The sequence below is a fragment of the Triturus cristatus genome, chromosome 5_1 (assembly GCF_964204655.1).
Source record: "Triturus cristatus chromosome 5_1, aTriCri1.1, whole genome shotgun sequence".
Classification (NCBI taxonomy): domain Eukaryota; kingdom Metazoa; phylum Chordata; class Amphibia; order Caudata; family Salamandridae; genus Triturus; species Triturus cristatus.
Window position 1 is genome coordinate 162,414,182 of NC_140587.1, and position 18,866 is coordinate 162,433,047.

The 18,866-nt window shown below is 45.6% G+C and overlaps 1 protein-coding gene across 2 annotated transcripts in view; it reads left to right on the forward strand.

Annotated features, from left to right (window-relative positions):
• The first annotated feature begins 1,773 nt into the window (after positions 1-1,773).
• The window catches only part of LOC146830516 (uncharacterized), a 387,783-nt gene continuing 370,690 nt past the window's right edge, over positions 1,774-18,866 (forward strand). Inside the window, exon 1 of one of the 2 annotated variants that reach the window (XM_085604713.1) lies at positions 1,774-2,075. The gene's annotated coding sequence lies outside the window, so the exon portion shown is untranslated. The remainder of the gene's footprint in view (positions 2,076-18,866) is intronic. The other variant, XM_085604715.1, reaches the window with a different exon arrangement.

An 18,866-nucleotide genomic window follows, 5' to 3' on the forward strand; every position in this document is an offset into this window, starting at 1 on the left:
TCGGACAGATCCCAAATGATCAAGATTGCAAACAGTCTCTCGTCTCCACTGGTGATTGGTCAAGGTGTCCCTCAAGGTTCCATCCTTGCACCCACTCTGTTTAATCTCTATCTGGAACGTTTAGGGAACCTCCTAAGCAAATCTGGAATCCTCTACCATCTCTATGCAGATGACACCCAAATCTACCTCAAGGTGTCTTCCTCTCAAGATCTCTCACTACTCAACTCTACTCTCAACTCTATTCACAACTGGATGTTAGTCCAGTTGTGAATAGAGTTGAGAGTAGAGTCAACTCATTCTCAATCCCTCCAAAACTGAATTCCTCCTCCTTTCTACCTCTCTCTCCTCGCCTCCTGTTCAATTCTGGATGGATCAGCTGAATTTACTCAACAGTAAACCCATCTTTGTCGACTGCGCTAAATCCCTAGGTGTCATACTTGACAAAAGACTCAACCTAATCTCACACATCAACTCCATTGCCAAGAACGCACGTTATCAGCTGCACCTTCTGTGGGGGATTAGTCGGTTCTTTCCGGAGAAAAACCTAAAAACCTTGGTCCAATCGCTAGTTATCTCTAGACTGGATTATTGTAATTCTCTTCTGACTGGCCTTCCCAAATCTCACCTCTCCCCCCTTAAATCCGTCCTCCATTCAGCAGGTCACTTCATTTCAGGGTCCAAACGAAGTGACCACATCACTCCTATCTTGTCTTCTCTCCGATGGCTTCCCATCGAGGCTAGAGCTATTTACAAAACGGCTTGCATCACCCACAAAGCCTTGCACTCTTCCTCCCCTCGCTATCTGGCGTATAAACTGAAATTGTCCAGAGGCTTGAGACCTTCTCGGAATGCAGAAAAGTTCCTGCTTGAGCCCCCCTCCTTCAAAAGGGAAAAATTGATGGCCCAATCGTTCTAAGGTAATGTGGTGAGAATCTGGAACTCGCTTCCTCCTTTGCTCCGTGCCACCACCTCCATCCGGATCTTCGAAGCGGACCTCAAATCTCTTCTATTCCAAAGACACTTTAGAACTAATTCCTTTATTCTCAGACCCCGCCAGGAAGTTCGTTAGTCATTGTAAATTTGTTATTTTTATTTATTTTTTGTACATTCCTTGCTTGCTGTGTTTGATATTGTGTTCCTCTTGCCTGCTGTGTTTGATTCTTTGTCCTGCTATTTTTGTACGTTCTATTTTGTAACATTTCTCTCATGTAACGTAACTGGTTCTATCTATTGTACAGCGCTCTGACACCTTCGGGTAAATTCCGCATAAATAAATAAATAAACCGCAAGAGAAACACGTACAAGGGCACACTAACAACTCCTGTACGTCCAGTGACGCTTCTCTTGCGTGCCAAGCCTCGTTTTGACATGACTCACAGAGTCGAAACCACGTTTAACCTGTATGTACCAGTAAAATGCTACTGTTGACGGGCAGTGTGTGGCTAAAAACACACACTGCTCGGTTGGGCCAAGTTCACAAGACGGCCGTCTAAGAAAAGACATGAGGAATCCGTTTGAACAGAAAGAGAAATATTGCTATTTTAAAACGACCGTGCTGATTTCTGATTTATAGAGCCAAATAAACAAAGGAGGCGGGGCAGAGCGACGACGTTTATTTGACATAGAAGAAAGACTAATGAAGGCAGCGATTTCGAGCTATGTACGTTTCGCCATTTAAAGACTGCAAAATGTCCACGTTCAGTCATTGTAAGGTAGAGGTGTTGTGCTGTTAGGGGTAAAAATGACCCACTGATATGGTTCCTATTGTAAATGGTGTTAAGGAGTAAACATGAAGCAAACATTACTCATAGAATATTGTACGTGTATATTTAGATTGCATGACGTAGAAACGCAAGGCTATGGCGCCTTTCCACAAAAAATAAAACGCAGCGTTGTGACATGTTTGCAAACGTGTCGCCTTTCCTCGCCAGCTGCCGGGTTTGCTAGAGTGCACAGCGCATCTTTCTTGCTTCCGACGTCATCGAGCGAGCCGTTGCGCGCCTCGGATTTGAAATGGGTTTGGACTGGTGACTGTGATTGAAACGGAACCGAAAAGAAGTGGCTCAGTGTAGCAGGTACGCGAGGTCGGGGGCGGCGGGAAAAGACACGGGAGGGAGGGAGGGAGGGGCCGGTGGGTGTTCTTGTTAGAACACTCAGCGGGGCTTATAGTTTAGCTGCCGCCCACCCCTCTAATTTCACAAAAGTACTTTAACTTTTCATTGGACTTTCAGAGCATCGCGCAGTCAATTTATTAATGCAAATTTATATAGCGTGGACATTACATAGATGTTAGCGCGCTTTACAATAGAACTAGAACTTTACAAAAGAATCAAAGATTACACCAATCCTAAATATATAGTATAGGATATGAGCAGGTCAGTGCTTTAAATGGGGAAAAAAAAGTGCAGGTACTCATCAGATCGAGCTGGGGGCGTGGCAAGGAGGCGGGACTAAGGGTGGGTCTAATGAAAAACATTTGAAGGGCTCAAGAATTTTTGAATGATGACAAATTGCTTCCCTCAGCAATTTATTGTTGATGCCCTTGCATGTATTAAGTTGTACTAGTTGACAGACTATTGAAAGGTAACTATCACGTTTTCCTTTTTGTCAGAGGCACCTGTATATTAAACAAAACATTAAAAGGTGCAGAGACTTGTTTTACTGAAAATTAATTAAAGGAAAAAAGACTACATCCTAAAATGCAACTCTGACTCGCATCGGGTGAAAGGAAGCCATCAGTTGTCATGCTAGTGATCCTGGGAGAAGAAAGTTATCTGGGTTACAGAGCAATAATATTTCACCCTTTCATTCACTTTCAGATACTGTGCCACCCAGCAAAATCTAGTCCAAAATTCTGAGGGGCTAGTAAAGGGATGGAGGCACATATAACCATGTACATATGACCACAGTGTCACTGATGATGGTGGTCAGCAGGCCTGCTGTAGCCACGGTTTCTGATATGGGAGGCACCCTGTACCCACATGTGTTTGATGCTCAAAGCTTCCCTAAGGCCTGCTCCTTCACTTCAAGTCCAAGGCTTGGCTTCCTCACTTGGGTGCTTTGGGTTCCCTGCTGCTCCCACTCCTACTACGTGGCTCACCTTTTTCATGAATACCAGATACAGCCAGCTGTTGTGTTCAGAAACCCATGAATACACCTTAACCACTGTAACACTTCCCATCAAGGGCTTGTAGAAGTTGGCCAACTCCACCCACACTGAAGGTATTGTATTGTATTGTATTGTAATTGCATTTATATTACTACCCCTGACGAGGTGTCGAAGCGCTTTTTCGGCGAGTAGCGCACTACTCCGGAACCCAAGAAGGATTAGTGTTGAATTAGTATAGGGAAAATCTGAAAGTAATTGAGTGGTGGATAGGTTAGTCAGTTATTTGGATTCAGAAGGATAGCAGAGAGATAGAAGAGGGAAAAAGGTTTGCATTTATATAGCGCTTGTTACCCCTGATGGGGTGTTGAATCGCTTTTGTTTGGAGAGTAGCACTTATCGGGTTTAAACAACAAAGAAATACCAAAAAGTGTGACTGAGCATGTGTATGACAGCAAAAAAGCGTACTCGACCATCTAGAATAGGCCTTGTTTCTAAGAAATGCTTGATATCAGACACAAGCATTCTGGAAGCAATTCAAAGTGTGATCTTACATCATAGAAATGAATGAGAAACGTTCACCAAGCCATGGGATGTCATGTCTTAGTCGTGTTTGAATGCTTATATTGTTAGCTACATTCAGTGTTTTCTGGTAAATGCGCATTTTTAACTCCGTGCACATTATTCTTCCCCTTCCAGTGTGCCCTAGTAAGGTCTATACTGTGTTTAAGTATTTTGATAAATCCATTCTTCCTCCAAGTATGCAATCTGAATTCTTATGATTGTTTGTTTAGCCTTTCATTGTTTAACCTTGTTACAAAAAAATTAGTCACATTATGGTAAACTTTATATTAGCTGCTAAAAAAAAAAAACACGACTTAAAAATACCACTGTCCCCTCAAAATTATTTTTCTATTCAGCTGCCGCCCCCGCTTTAGATAACTCTTTTAGATGACGAGATACTCTCCTACCTCTACCCTCTGATGTCCCTAGCTCTTACTTACTTAGCCCCATGTCCCCTCCGATGCCCCATTTGTCTCTTTACATTTTCTCTTTTTTCAGGTGATCACGCCACCTTTCATTTTAAATGTCCCCTTGTTCATCTCATCAAATTCCTTCTCTTGCTTTTCTGGGATACCCCTCCCCCATTTAAAATACCAGTCTCTGCCACTGTAGCTGTCGCTCTGTCCTCACACAACAGGCCCCTTCCACCGACCTGTGTCATTCTCGAAAGCCTCGGCTTTCTTGGGACACCTACCCACCCCCGACTCTCATCAGATTATCCCCATCTCATCCATCAGGTGCTTTATTTTAAACCCACTGCCCAGGGCCGGCTTTAGTGCTGGTGGCGCCCTGTGCGACAATGTTTGTTGGCGCCCCCCCCCCCCAATGACCACCTCCACCACGGATTCTCTCACCACCACCCTTTAACAGTGACCAAGTCACCATAACCACACTCTCTCAGATGCATTGAATTAGTTATATAGCGCCACTCATACCAGTGTAGGGTGTCCGAGCACTTTGCATCACACACACATTACACAGAGACAATCAATCATACGAGTGTAAATCAGTGTATAGGAAATGTTACTTAAGCCAAAGGACTGAAAGTGTAGGAGTCACATGTCACCCATACTGGTAGGCAGTATAGTTTAAGAGTGCTTGGTGTGGAGAAGCACAAACGCAGAGTCAAAAAAGAAACAGCATAGTTGGGAGTTTTCTTTAATAATAAGAATCGATTTCTAATCAAATTAACCCTTTTAGCAACATTAATCAATGTTCTAATAATGTATACTTTGCAGTGTGTATGCAGTTCTGGGATGAAAGTTAATAGCTCACTGTTGTATATTAGGACTTTAAGTTATAAATTGCAAGTAACAAAAGGATGTCTCTTTTGAAAGCAGTAATCTGCTGACCTGTTTACATTACATGCACTCTGTAATCTACTTGATACAAGTTCTTTGTAGGAAGCATATTAACCCTCTTCACTAACTTCACCTAAGTCAAAACATCAACTATACAAAACGCTGATCTCTCTCCAGGAAGATAATTAATCACACGAGTTTTCTTGACATTTATGTGAGGCCTGGTAATTGCAGGCGGAAAGAAACGCTGCAGCAGGTGCTTCAAAAGCTTAATAAACTTTCAAACACAGCGCCCCCAGGAAGCCAGCACCCGGTGCGGTGGCACCGGTCGCACCACCCTAAAGGCGGCCCTGCCACTGCCCCACGCCCGCAGTGTATTCTCAAATATCTTTACTTGCCCCTTTCTTCTTTTTCAGATAACCCCTCGATTTATTTAGCTGACTGTGCTTATACCCCTTCATTTCTGAAAGCTCTCCTCAGTTGTCCCCTATTTCACCTGCCAGCTGCTATGCTATCCTCTCCGTCTTTTTCGCACAGAAGAAAGGGAAAGCCAGAGCAAATTGGGATTTTTAAAGAGCTTCCCTTTCTTCCCGCTGCATAGCTTCCTGGCGGGGAGGGGGGGGGGTTGGGAGGTGGTAGGGGGAGGGGGGAGGTCGCACCTGAGGCACAACTAGAGTCAAATTTCGTGTGGGGTGGGGGGTCTGATTCTTGAAGCAAAAGGTAGAGTGGAGGTGCAGGGGCTCTAAGGGGTGAAAAACATCAAAGCCTCGTTAACGAGCAAAAGGTCTTTTAAGGACCTGTGAAGTACTCGGGTGCGGCTGTGTTTGTACCCGGGGAAACTGTCTCATCCCGGGCTGCAACACACTAGGGTTGTTGGGGGGGGGGGGGGGGGGGTTGGCGCGAAGGCCTTTGAGTCCAATGGACGTTGCGCGCCTGGGTCACACGTGGCTCTGCTTTGGCACCATGGCGTCACTGCTCTCCTTGTGAAATCGCCAATATGTGAGCATGCACCGCAGTGTAGAAATGCGATGCATGCTCACATGACTTTGTGTGACAGTGAGTACCGGTACTCTATTTAATAACAGAGAAGTGCTGGTACTCTTGGAGGGGGAAAAAATAAGTGCCGGTACTCAGTACCGGTGAGTACCGGCCCATTTAAAGCACTGGAGCAGGTACAATTTTTAGGACCGTATTATACAGTTTTGAGGTAGGGCACTGATCCACTGGATGGGTCGAGTTGGAAAGCTGAGTCCCACTGCTTAGTCGGCCACGATAGACTTATCTGATAAGTTATGTATTATTTCATTTCTGATAGGGTTGGATGGGATTAAAAATCGGCCCGGGCACCCTAAAAAAAGTGGCCCACATTTGCATATTGCCTTTCCGCAAAACACTGCTTCGTTGAAGTTTTATAAACATGTATTGGCACAGCCAATAGGTCTCGCTTTTGGAACCTTTATAAGTATTTAGTTAAGCAGCACAATATCCTTGGTGCAACAACATCAACTGTTGCATGGCTAAACACTTATAAGGTCCCAAAGGCGAGACCTATTGGCTATGCCAATGAGCATACGCCAGGCGGGCAACTAGAGCCAAATTTCGGGGGGGGGGGGGCTGAAAAAGATTTGGGGGGGGGGGGGGGGGCGAAGTATTCCAGCCACAGGCAGAGTGGCTGTAAGAAGGGGCGAAAACGCAACAAAAGCCTCATTAACGAGTAAATGGTCTTTTAAAGACCTGTTAATTACTCGGGTCCGGCTGCAATTAGACGGACGCCAGCCCGCGAGGCTGTCACACATGACCGGGGGGGGGAAGGGGGGCTGAAGCCCGGTGAGCCCAATGGGTGTTGCTCGCCTGGCATACGCCACTATATATAGTTGTGACTCTAGAGACCCTGCATAAGCAGAAGTGAATAAGCACATTTTCATGAAGCAGCGCAACTTTTCTAGATCTGGCTCGACATCACAGCTGGTTGCAAGACATATTGTTAACAATTCCTTAAAATATACATAGAGTGGCTTTGGTTCAACAGAGAATATTACTTTCCCACGTCATGGGCTGGTGACTGTTCGGTGTATCATTCCTCATGGCAATTGCTTCCATTGGAACAACATCTGCAGTGATTTGAAAGTCAGGCGTGTATTGCCCTGCAAGGCATGTGGCACCTTCCATCCTTCCAAGGTCGGTAATCTGAGGACCACTGCACTGGCTAACAGCAAGGCCTGGTTAACAAGTGCACAAGTTAACAAGAAGTCATAACTGCCTAGACCAGTAATTGAGAAAATAGGCAGGGAAGGGCAGAAAGGGGCAAAGGAAAAAGAGCAAATAAAGTCGAAAAGAAGGAGGAGAAGATGCGAAAAAGAGTTATAGTAATTGTGATGTGTGCGTGTATTTAAAGCAGAGAACATAGGTTAGTAAGAACCCATAGTAGAAAGAAAAGAAAAAGGAGGGGGAGAAGAGGGACAACCAGTGAACTTCTTGGCTAGGTTTATAGTGTTTTAAAAAAACTCTAAAAAACAACCAGGTGGCGGTGTCGGCCTGGAAAGAACACATGGATTGGTGCATGTTCCGAGAAAAGGTGGTGTATGTGGCGCGAGGTAAGCCTGGGGCATGGGTGAAGATATGGGGCCCCTGGAACGCCTACCGCGGGGGTATCTGCGAGCCGCCGTTGTTGCCTCCCGCCTCGCCAGCTCCATCCCCCTAGTTTACCCCCTCCCTCAGTCCCGGGCACAGTGTTCTCCCAGTCCCGGACCTGTTTCCCTTCCCCTCTCGGGGTTTTTTGTGGATGGTTTGGGGTCCCCCATTTGAGAAGCACGTGCTGCCACTTTCGATTGTGGGTTGCCTTGCGGGTGTGTGTTTTTTTATTTTTTTATTTTATGTTGTTGTGTTGTATAAAATGAAACCGTATGGTGGGCTCAGAGTCATATGGCCCGCGTTGTTGATACCTCCTGCCTTAGTGTCTATGCAAAGCCAAGTGCCTCATTCTATGTATGTCATTTGCTATCGTCACTTTAGCGGCCGGCCGGAAGGTTGTAGGCCCATCCATACCTGTATATATTTGAGATTGCAATAAACGGTTTCAAAAAAAAAAAAAACAACCAGGTGCCCGTGTATGTAGTGGAAGACGGCTATTCCACGAGTAATCATCTTACCGGTGAGGACGTTTGTAATGGTCCAAACGTAAGCGGTTCTTAAAGAGCTTAGAAATATCTGAAGCCTGTGGTGGGAAAAGAAAGTTGGAGTAAGCACGAGTGAGTATTGAAACTGCCACTACCGTATCTAATAGCGTGTGATATCGTATCAGATACCGTGTACCACGACGTACCTCAAAAAGTGGGGGTTGCGTTCGACCCCTATAGTAGAGCAGTCAGGGCTCAGTGTTATTGAACAGCTGTAAAGTGAAAAACAATGACCTGGCATTAGTGGGGTAGCATAGAAGCCAGCAACTTGAAGAGGACTAGTACGCGCAAGGTTCAAATATAAAAAAAAAAGAAGAGAGAAAAACGCGATTTTGGGCATATTAAAGAGAGCTCTTGATCGGGTGGTGAGCAAGACTGTATCACAGCTAGTAAACTGTGACGGGCAGAAGTTGCATGGTGTATGGCTAAAGGAGGCCATAAGCTGTAATAGCGCATTAATGTGGCAACATGAAAGAGAGTTCTATGAGGTGCTACATAAGTATGACTAAAAAAGAGCATAAACTGTTAATAGCGCGTTTAGGTGACAAAACGGGAGACTTGTCCCATGAGGTGAATAATATCGACACTAAGGTGTCCCAGTAATACAAAGAGATCGGCAGTCGGAGCGGTTAGCTATTACGTTTTAAGTTAGACCAAGGCAGAGTGACTGGCATCCAAGTACGATAAATGCCCAGTAGCGAATGCCAAGTAAGGCCAGCAATTAGTGCGCGCAAGAGGTCTGCAAGTGGCAAAAGCCAAGCAAACTTACTTCAGTTATTCTTAGTGGGGCCATGTATTAATGCTCCATGTCCGGGATACGTTGTGGCTGGTATGCGAGAAATGAGTGAATGCTGGCAGGACCGGAACGCTAAATAGCGAAACCGAACACAGTCTAATTTCCGGTTGTGGGAAGACTATACCGAGGACTGGATGTAGGGTAATACTCACTTCCGATTAATTAGCGCGAGCGTATGATAGTCAATAAAGTTAAAAAAGAGAAGGGTTTAAAGGTTTCAACAGTGTCAGTCTTTTTGTGTATTCTGAGGGACCTGGCTGAGAGGAGGCTGATGGGCAGTGAGTGGCCGGGTTGTGTATGTGCGGGAGGGGGACCGGGTTGTGTGTGTATGCGTTGGTCGTGAGGAAAGACCAGGCAGGGAAGGTGGTTGCTACAGAGGAGGAGGACTGCGTGTGAGGGGGTAGTGAGAGTAAGGGGGTGGAGGAGCATGATTCATGCGCTGTAAGGCTTAATGAGCCATGAAAGAAAGGCAGATGGCGGCTGCGTGCGTAACTGCAAGCTTGAGGCCAGCAAAAGCCTTTGGTAGCACTTTGAAAACCCACTTACTAAATGTCTCGAAGTGCAGCGCATGCGCTGGCTCAGGCGAGACCTAAAAGGGGGGGGGGGCGGAGGGGTCCTCTGACAAGAGGCATGTTTTCTTAACTTTACTTGGATAAAAAAAAATGCACTGGTTAGTTCACACTGGTGAAACACACCTGAAAACAAATGAGGCCACTTCTGCTCAGGCCCCCTGCCCCCGCTCTATATGCATACATTAAAGAGCCGGCCTAGCGAGAGAAAGAGATTGACACTTTTGTCCATTGATAAAAGCGAGGTATTGGACACCCATCTGCCTCCAGAAAGGCCACTCAAGCACCGACTGGGCCGCTGGCTGCATCTGAACAACACAGACACCGCCCAAATCAGCTCCCCAGGCTGCCCAAAAAAGCAGCCCACAGCTGGTACTCGGCTACCGGCCTTTCGGCCATTGCCCGAATACCCACCTTACCAATCCAACTCTGATTTCTGAACACCACCAGCAGGAGAGGTCCTTCTTCGTAGGATTCTTCCCTGTCACAGGCGCTAACACAGAACTCCATTGCAGAATGGGCGCTCGCGCCCTGACAGCAATTCACTTAAACGCAACACATCCTCTCCCGTTAACAATTACAACCATACTAATAACAGCATATCCATAACTGACCAGGAAAATTTAGAACACATATTAAAAGCAAGAAACTCAAAAAAGAAAATAAATAACTTTTGTAGTTCTGAAAGATAACCTTCAAAAAAATTGGAGAAAGGCTACTTCAACCATTTTCTCTCACATACATAATCAGACATCCACACTGGATTTCTACGTAACCTTTTCTTTTGCACAGGTACCTGCACACCTTTACCCCCAATATCCTCATATTGAGAAGTAATAATCTCTATCTCTTTTCCAACACTGGAGTTATCCACCATTCTTTCAGGACTCCTATTATTCTCCATTCCACCAGGAGTCTCTACTTCTTCCCACAGCACTCCATCCAAAATCTTACTCACACCATCAGGACCCTCCTTCCTATATACATTTCTTTCACCTTTAAGAATTGCAATACTTTTAAGGTTCCATACCTTTCCATCACTAAGTCTTACAGTATTTTCAAAATCTGTCTCCCGTCCAAAGGACCTGAAAAATTGACTTTTACTCCTTCTCAGCCTCCATGTTTAAAAAAAAAAAAAACTTTAACCAACATTTCAAGTTCAATATCTGAACCCCCAGACACTGACCCTTTTTTATCATCATACGTTTGTTAGTATTTCTTATGGGTATCCTCAATAGTTTGCTGACAATTTGTAAATCAGCCTTATAAGAAGTAGACTTCAACAACCATGCAGGATTACTTTTGGTTCTTGGAGCACGACCTCTCATAATTTCAAACTGAGAATATTTTGCCATATCATTGGCAGTAACCTTATACATCCAGTCTTACACATTTGTAACACCCAATCTTCCCTATTACTCTCTGCCATCTGAATAGCACCCTTGAGCACTCTATTGAACCTTTTAAATCATGCCATTCCCACTGGGATTACAAAGAGAAGTGGTAAGGTATTTGATTCCAACCCTCTTAAAATCATCCTCGACTTTGTCCAAAACAAATTGTACACCAATATTAGTGATGATGGTGTGAGAAAGTGGCTCTGTATATACTGTTCCTTAATAGGTACAGGGTGTACAGAGTCCACAGTCCCCAAGGGTTTGGCAAAGGCTAAAGTTAGAAATAACCTTACTCTCTAAAGTGGTAGCTTGGTCGAGCAGTAAGGCAATATCAGAGGACAGTGTAAAGCATTTGTTGTACACACTCAGTCAGCAAATGGTCTCGCACACTCAATAACTGAACTCTAGGCCAATGGTTTATATATAAAAAATATATGCTTGTTTTATTTTAGAACCAACACTTGGCATTAAAATATACTTTCTCAGAATGAGATGCTTTATATAAATACTTTTGCAATATGCAATGACTTTTGTAAACAGTTACAAGTGGTTGCAAAAGGCAACACTATTTTAAACACAATCATGCATTGAGCTCAATGTAAATTTCAAGTTATTTGCAAAGATTACTTTTAGGATTTACTTTGGGAATTCCAGGACTGGATCCTAGATTCAGTCCTGGGTCAGTACTTAGAATCAAGTGATGAAAGTCGACTTAATTACTGTGATGATTATTAAACAATATTTAGCTATTTTAAAAGTTGACACTTAGAAAATATTTCAGAGAAAACAGTCAATGATTTCCTATGGAAGAAAATTCAACTTGCAGGTACAGTATGTTCTCATTACTTTTGTAATGCAGTACTGGGTACCTAGACTCAGTACTGGGACCTTTATCCAAAACAGGTAAGTAATTACGTTTTCAGATATTATACGATTTTTAAAGAATATTTAAAGATTGCAGAAATTGACACTTAGAAGAAATTTCACAGAAAAACAGTCCATGATTTCCTATGAAAGAAAATTGGGTTACTGGTAAGTACAGTTGTAAGTATTTTTAAGAGTCAGTGCTGGGCACCAAGATCCAGCACTGGGAGCTCACCTAAGAGCAGGTGAGTATTTTCGTTTTCGTTACTCGGCTGATTTTTGGTGTATATTTTAAGATTTGAAAAGTCCACACTTAGAAGAAATTTCAGGAAAAAGCCAGTCAATGTTACCCTATGAAGAAAATAGAGTTATCGGTTTAAAGGTAAGTACTCGACTGGCAGAGTTGGGGTTCTGGGCATAGACTCAGGGATCCCCCAGGGTCAGGTAGGTACAGTTGGTTCACCCTCAGCGACTCTAGGGCGGCCGGGTGCAGAGAGCATTAGGCCCAATGTTATCCTATGAGGGATAGGGGGGCCTTGGTTGGTGGCTGCTGACTAGCAAGCCACGCGGCTGTGGGAGCTGGGCTCCTGGTCACTTACTCAGGGCAAGTGGGGAAGTAGGTAGGTGTAGAGGTTGCACTGCCAGGGCCACTCGGGCGGCTGGGTGCCGGGTGCTTAAGCCACGCGGCTGTGGGAGCTGGGCTCCTGGTCACTTACTCAGGGCAAGTGGGGAAGTAGGTAGGTGTAGAGGTTGCACTGCCAGGGCCACTCGGGCGGCTGGGTGCAGGGTGCTTTTGAGCCTTCGGGCGCTCAATTGATTTCAATGGGAAATCTCCGGTTTAGAAAAAGACTGCAAGCTCGGGGACGAGGATTCTTCAGGTGCCACCACCACTTCGAGAGGTAAGTTGGGTAGTTGGAGGATAGGTAGGTACCCCGAGATTGGGCACAGGGGGCCGCGGGGCGCCGCGTGCAGGGGTGTCTTTTGGTGTTGGGAAATCTTATCCTCTGTTGATCGCGGTAGGGGTGGCACCTTGTTCTGAGACTGCAGGCTTCTTCAGGAGGGTCGAGGGAGGTCCTTGGGTGCCGGACTCGTGGTCTTTGTTCACTCTGGCACTGGCCAGGCTTGGCTGGTGCAGAGTGGGCTGGGTTCGCTATTCCGGGCTGCTGCCAGGGATGAGAGGTAGGTTTTGAGTAGAGCCTCTACTCAAGTCCCAGGGGCTTAGAGCCAAAAGGTAGCCAGGTCCTCCGGCGTTTGTGAGGTTGCTGGCCACAAGAGATGCCGGGTTGGAGCAGGAGCAGGTTCGAGGGTCGACAGGCCTGTAGGGCTGGGGCCAAAGCAGTTGGTGTCTTCCTCTTCTTAGCAGCTGCAGGGCAGGTCTTCTTTCTTCTTGCTCTTCTTTGTATATCGGAATCTGGAATCTGGGGAAGGGAGGTTCAGGGTGCCCTAAATACTAGATTTAGGGGCGTTACAGGTAGGTGAAGGGCAGGGACCAATGGGTCCCTGTCCTGGGGTGGGTACACCCCCTATCCTGCCGCTCTCCTGTGGGAGGGGGGCAGTAGCCTAGTCCTGATAGTGTAGGGCTTCCCATCTTCAAGATGGCGAGTGCCCGGAGATGTGCTTCAACTCGCCTCCCCCACCTGGGGGGTGGGGTTGGCAGGCCTGCACATCCCCTGTCCTTATTTGGGGTTTCCGGCCAAGCTTCCCGCCAGAGTGGGTGGTTGCAGTGGCCTGGGGAAGCTCACAGAGGCGGCATGCCTTTGAAGCTTCCTCCTGCCCATCCTGGGGGAGGAGATTTAGCACCTCGCCCAGGATGTGCATTGTTGCAGGCCCAGGAGAGCAGGGGCTCTCCCACCCAGGGGTCCAGCAACATATCTGCTGTGGGGAAGCCTAGGCAGCGTCAGAGCAGACGTGGATTGTAGGTTAGGTTTAAGGGGGCATCTCTAAGATGTCCTCTGGGGTGCTTGGTACATTAAATCCCGCACTGGCATCAGTGTGGGTTTAATGTGCTGAGAAGTTTGATACCAAACTTCTCAGTCTTCAGTGTTGCCATTATGGTGCAGTGGAGTTCGTGTTTGACGAGCTCTCAGCACCATGTACTCTTAAATGGCAGCACTGCACTTACAGTGCCCAGGAATGGACCTGGGTACTGTAGGGGCATAGGGCTCCTGCTCCAGTGCCCACACCATTGGCACAAGGCACCCAGCTAGAGGGGTGGCTGATATATGCCATGGCAGTGTAGGTGATGGGCATGGCACACAGGGATGTGTGCCATGTCGACTCTTTGTTTTGTCTTGCACCCAGTCACCCAGCCTGCAAAGGCAGTGTGTGTGTGTGTAAGGGTACAGGGCCTCTAAGGGTGTCACAATGAGTGCTGCAGCCCTTAGAGGCCTTCCCTGGTCACAAGGCCCTGGGTACCTAGGGTACCATTTACCAGGGGCTGACATGTGGCCAGGGTTTGCCAATTTGGGTTTTGTGTGTTTTAGGGAAGGAACATAGGCCCTGGGCACCTGATTGGCAGGAGTCCAGGGCACACTCAGTTAAAGTACATTCAGCAATTCAGCAAAAAGTGGGGGCATACCATGCAAGAAAGATGGCACTTTCTCACAGATGGTAACAGGTGAATGATCCTTCTAGCATGAATACCCTTTCAAGGAAACTCAAAACCGTGTCAAAGTCCTCTTTCTCCGCCCCTTCACCTCAGGCCATCTTGAATAAACATCAATGACAGCGATGACTTACTTTGTTTTGCGTACCAATAGGACTCCTAATCTTCACAGCTACAGTATTCTATGGTTCTTTGGAAATGTAAGGTTCACTCCTTTTGAGCCTCAAAGTTTTTCAAGACTTGTCAGCATTAGCACAACTTACACACTGCCTAACTATCTTTTCAATAGAAATGTCCATTCCTGGCCCCGGTATCCTTTTTTTAACTGTTTGCTTTGTTCTCACTTTCCCACCATGGCCTTCATGACCTTGCTTGGTAATTTTAATCCTCAAAGTAGATGGTGGAATAACTGTGTCTCCTCTCCAAATCATACCATCCACAGAGGTCAACTCATTCCTAATCTCTAAAAAACTTCAATGCTCCCTTCTTGGGCCAGCCACTCATCAAGTATACCAACATGTAATAATTTATCTCCATTTTACTCTTTCATACACAACTCTTTGTCAACAATGGGGATAACCTGATCATATACTCATGCCACACAATACTCGTCCCATTCAGCAGTCATATCCTCCTTAATTAGCAAAGGTGTTCTGGACAAGAAATCTGTAGTTAAGTTATCCTTTCCTGGCACATTAGTAATATTGTACATGAAATCTTGAAGTCTCATGGACATTCTTTCAATACGCGCAGGTGCTTGTATCATACCTTCTATAGTAAGTAATCTGATCAAATGCTTGTGGTCACTTATTAACAAACATTTCTTTCCCCACACAAATGTTCTGAAATGCTCAAACGCCCATATGCAAGCTAGAGCTTCTGTCTCAGTGACTGAGTATTTAACTTCAAAAGGTGTAAGAGCTCTCAAGGCATACACTATGACTTCCTTTTCCTTCTCCGTCACTTGAGACAACACAGCACCTATTCCCTTGCTACTAGCATTGGTGGTAATCACACTCACTAGGTTGGAATCAAAACCACTCAAAGCTGCAGCAATAGAAATGGCAGTTTTAATATCTGAAAATTCCCTTCCATTCCTTGCTCCTCTCTAATTTGCTCTTGTTCTTAAGTAACTGGTGGCTATAATGCTCCTGTTGCGAAATGTTGCACATATTTAGAGTACAACTCTGTGAGGCCAAGAAATGATCTCACAACATCCTTACTCACAGGTGCTGGCGCATGTTGGATAGCATCTACCAACTCGGGTATGGGCTTTACACCATCCTTTCCAGTCACATGACCTAAATAAGTAAACGAATCCACAGCAAATTTGCACTTAGAAAACTCTACAGTCAACTCTTTTTCATTTAGTATTCCCCACACTTTTTTCAAAATGTGGTCATGCTCCATTTTTTCCTTCCCAAAAATCAAAGTATTATCTTGGAAGCATTCAACATTTGGAATTCTCAAAAACGACCTGTAAATTATATGCTGAAAGACTGCTGCCACAGATGCAAAGCCAAACGGCATTCTTTTATTCCTGTAGCAGCTCATGGAGAATGTAGTGAGAGATCTGCACACTCCCTTAAGGGAAATTTGGTGATAGGCTGCCAAGAGATCTATCGTAGTGAAGGCATTTTCATCTTTTACACATGCCAGCATTTCAGAAATCCATGGCATAGGAAATTGATCTACCACGATATTGTTATTAAGATGGCGCAAATCAATACATAATCTAATTCCCCCATTACTGCGCCTGGCCACCACAATGGTGGAAACCCACTCTGATGATTCATCCCCTTCAATAATGTAATCTTTAACAAGTTTCTCTAGTTCCTTCCCTACTTCCTCTCTGAGTAAAATAGGAATATTCCTTGCTCTATGCATTTTTGGAAAGCATCTTTCTTTAAACACCATGTCATGCTGGAAATCACTCAAATTCCTAATTTTCCCACTAAAATCCTCAGGAAACGTACTTAACATAGTCTGAGCCGTACATTCCCTTTCATCGACAATCATCACAGGTTCTGGATTATTAGGATTCAACATCATGTGCAAGGTACCTTGGTCATACCGCCTAAGGACAGATGGCCCTTTCTTAGCAACATACACTTTGCCCATATCTTTAACAATTTTAGACCTAAAAATGAGTGTCCAGTATCCTAACATCTCAAATCCGCCCCCCACCCCAAATATCCTTCAGGACTGTCATCCGTTTCTTCCGAATCACTACCTAACCTCCCCACAAACTTGGATCTCCATACATCTTCATTACAAATGGTATATGGCGAGCCCGAATCCTGCTTACTCTTCCAATCATCATATCACAAAGCTATTTTCCTTAACTTTTTGGTTATCAATGTTTAACACATTTGAGACATCATCACTATTGTTCAAACCAAACTTTCCCATACTTTCTTCCTGATTGCAGTCTTCCTTGCTAGAATCCTCTTCCAAACACTTTAACTTTTCATTTCTCTTTTTCTTTACAAACCTTAGAACAATGTCCAATAACAACACAGTTGGAACATTTTTGTTTTACAGTTGGACACCATTTGCTAGATCCAACATGATACTTGCTATTGCAGCGGTAACAACTTAAACCTTCTCTATTTTTGTCAATATTTCGGGGGGGTTTTCAGGATATGTACAATCAGGTTTTTGTTTACTAACTTTTTTTTTCTGAGATGGTTTATTTGCAATTTTACTCACACATTAATTATTTTTCTCTTTTACTTCTGTCTGTATCAACTCAGCACTCCTACTCGATACCTCTTCCTTCCTAACAATCGCCAGGATGTCTATCAAGCTAGCATCTCCATTAACTCAGTCTTTCTTTAATTGCAGGGTCATTTACGTGCATCACCACCTGATCCCCAATTGACTCTTCTGCAAATTTCAAAAATTACAATCTAAAGACAATGACCTAAGAGCTGCTACGTAATCGTCAACAGTTTCACCCTGTACTGTTCACTTTTTAAAAAATGTATACCTTGGAATAAAAATAAGTCAAAATCCGCAATAGCATTATGAAAAACACTTCCTCCACCCCGTGCATCACTGGTCATTTGTTCAAAAAACTTTAACTCTCCAGATCAATGGAATGTAAAAATTCTTCTTTTCTGTGCGGGTGACATTTTTCCTTTTTCATCAACAGTTGCTATATAAGTTAGTATGGCCCGGGGACCACTTGCAGCCCTCCTGACATTTACATCAGCGCCCCCCTAGTCAACAGCAGCACTGGGCTGCTGTTTACTGGACTTAGTACTAACATTGAGAAATATTTTAAATTAATGGACAAACATTTATTTACAGGTTAAATGAATGTAAAGGATGTAAGTGGGGTGTCTTTCACCCCTTAAATGTAGGAACACTTCCATTTTTAAAGACATCTTGCAACAAATACGTAAAAATTAAAGGAGGACGGGCTGTGATCATTCAAGATAGCCGACAGGGCGCGTTCCTGAGCTGCTTCCTCCGGGTCTCGTAATATCGTTCACCATCCTGCCGTACACTAGTAAAATAAGCAGACTTTTTAGCCCCAGACGGAGGGAAGAGTGGTTGATTGCACTCTTGGGCTGATTTGCACCTGGGTTCGGGGGCTGCAAAGGAGTTGATTGGGCATGGCGAGGAGCGAGCCTAGGACCGGGCTCCGGTCCTCGGTGGGAGCTGGGTGATAGGCACGTGCTGTGCAGCCACGACGAGGGGAGCCTGGCATCTGGTCAGCGTGGCGGCAGATGGCGCCGGGGTGTGGACACACTCGTGGGCCTCCCCTATCCACGTGTGAGGCTGCCCAGAGGAAGAAGAGTGGGGTGCCCCCAGGAAAGGTGCCTGGCAGTGTTTGAGGCCCGCACTCCGGGGAGGTTTGAGCCCTGTGGCATCCAGAGTCTGGCATTCAGCCTGGTGGCAGAGACCGGAAGATTTACAGGCACGGAGCGGGTGAGTGCCGACAAGGGGAGGCCCGCCTAGGAGTGACAGCGGAGTGACTGTTGTTAGTGTGGTGGTGCAGGGCCCAATCTCACACGCCCCCCACCTGAGAGGACTCTGTGCTGTGGTCAGGCACCAGAGCATGTTGGGCCCAGCGCTTGGGGCCCAGGTGGCTGTGGAATAACTGGACTGACTGGGCCATTCTGGGAGCCTGGCAGAGACTAGCGGGCTGTTGGAGAGCGGCCTCCAACTTGTCCCGAACCCGTGAGGCCCGAGGGGGTCAACCCTGGCTTGCACCGACAACTGCGACAACAAGAAGGGGGCGCATTGGCAGTGCCCGGGACACACCTGGGGGGCTGCATACTTACATCAAGCCATGGGAAAGTGTTGTAAGGTAGGGTGAGGTCTGTGACCCCTGAGAACTGAAGCACAACGAGTGGCCAGTGGTTTAGAGAGTGACTGTGGGCTTCTCATGAGTGCATTACATATGGGGAAAGGAAAACCACTGGAACCCCTACAGGGGAACACCATGGGGCACTATACTACCCAGACACCTGCTTC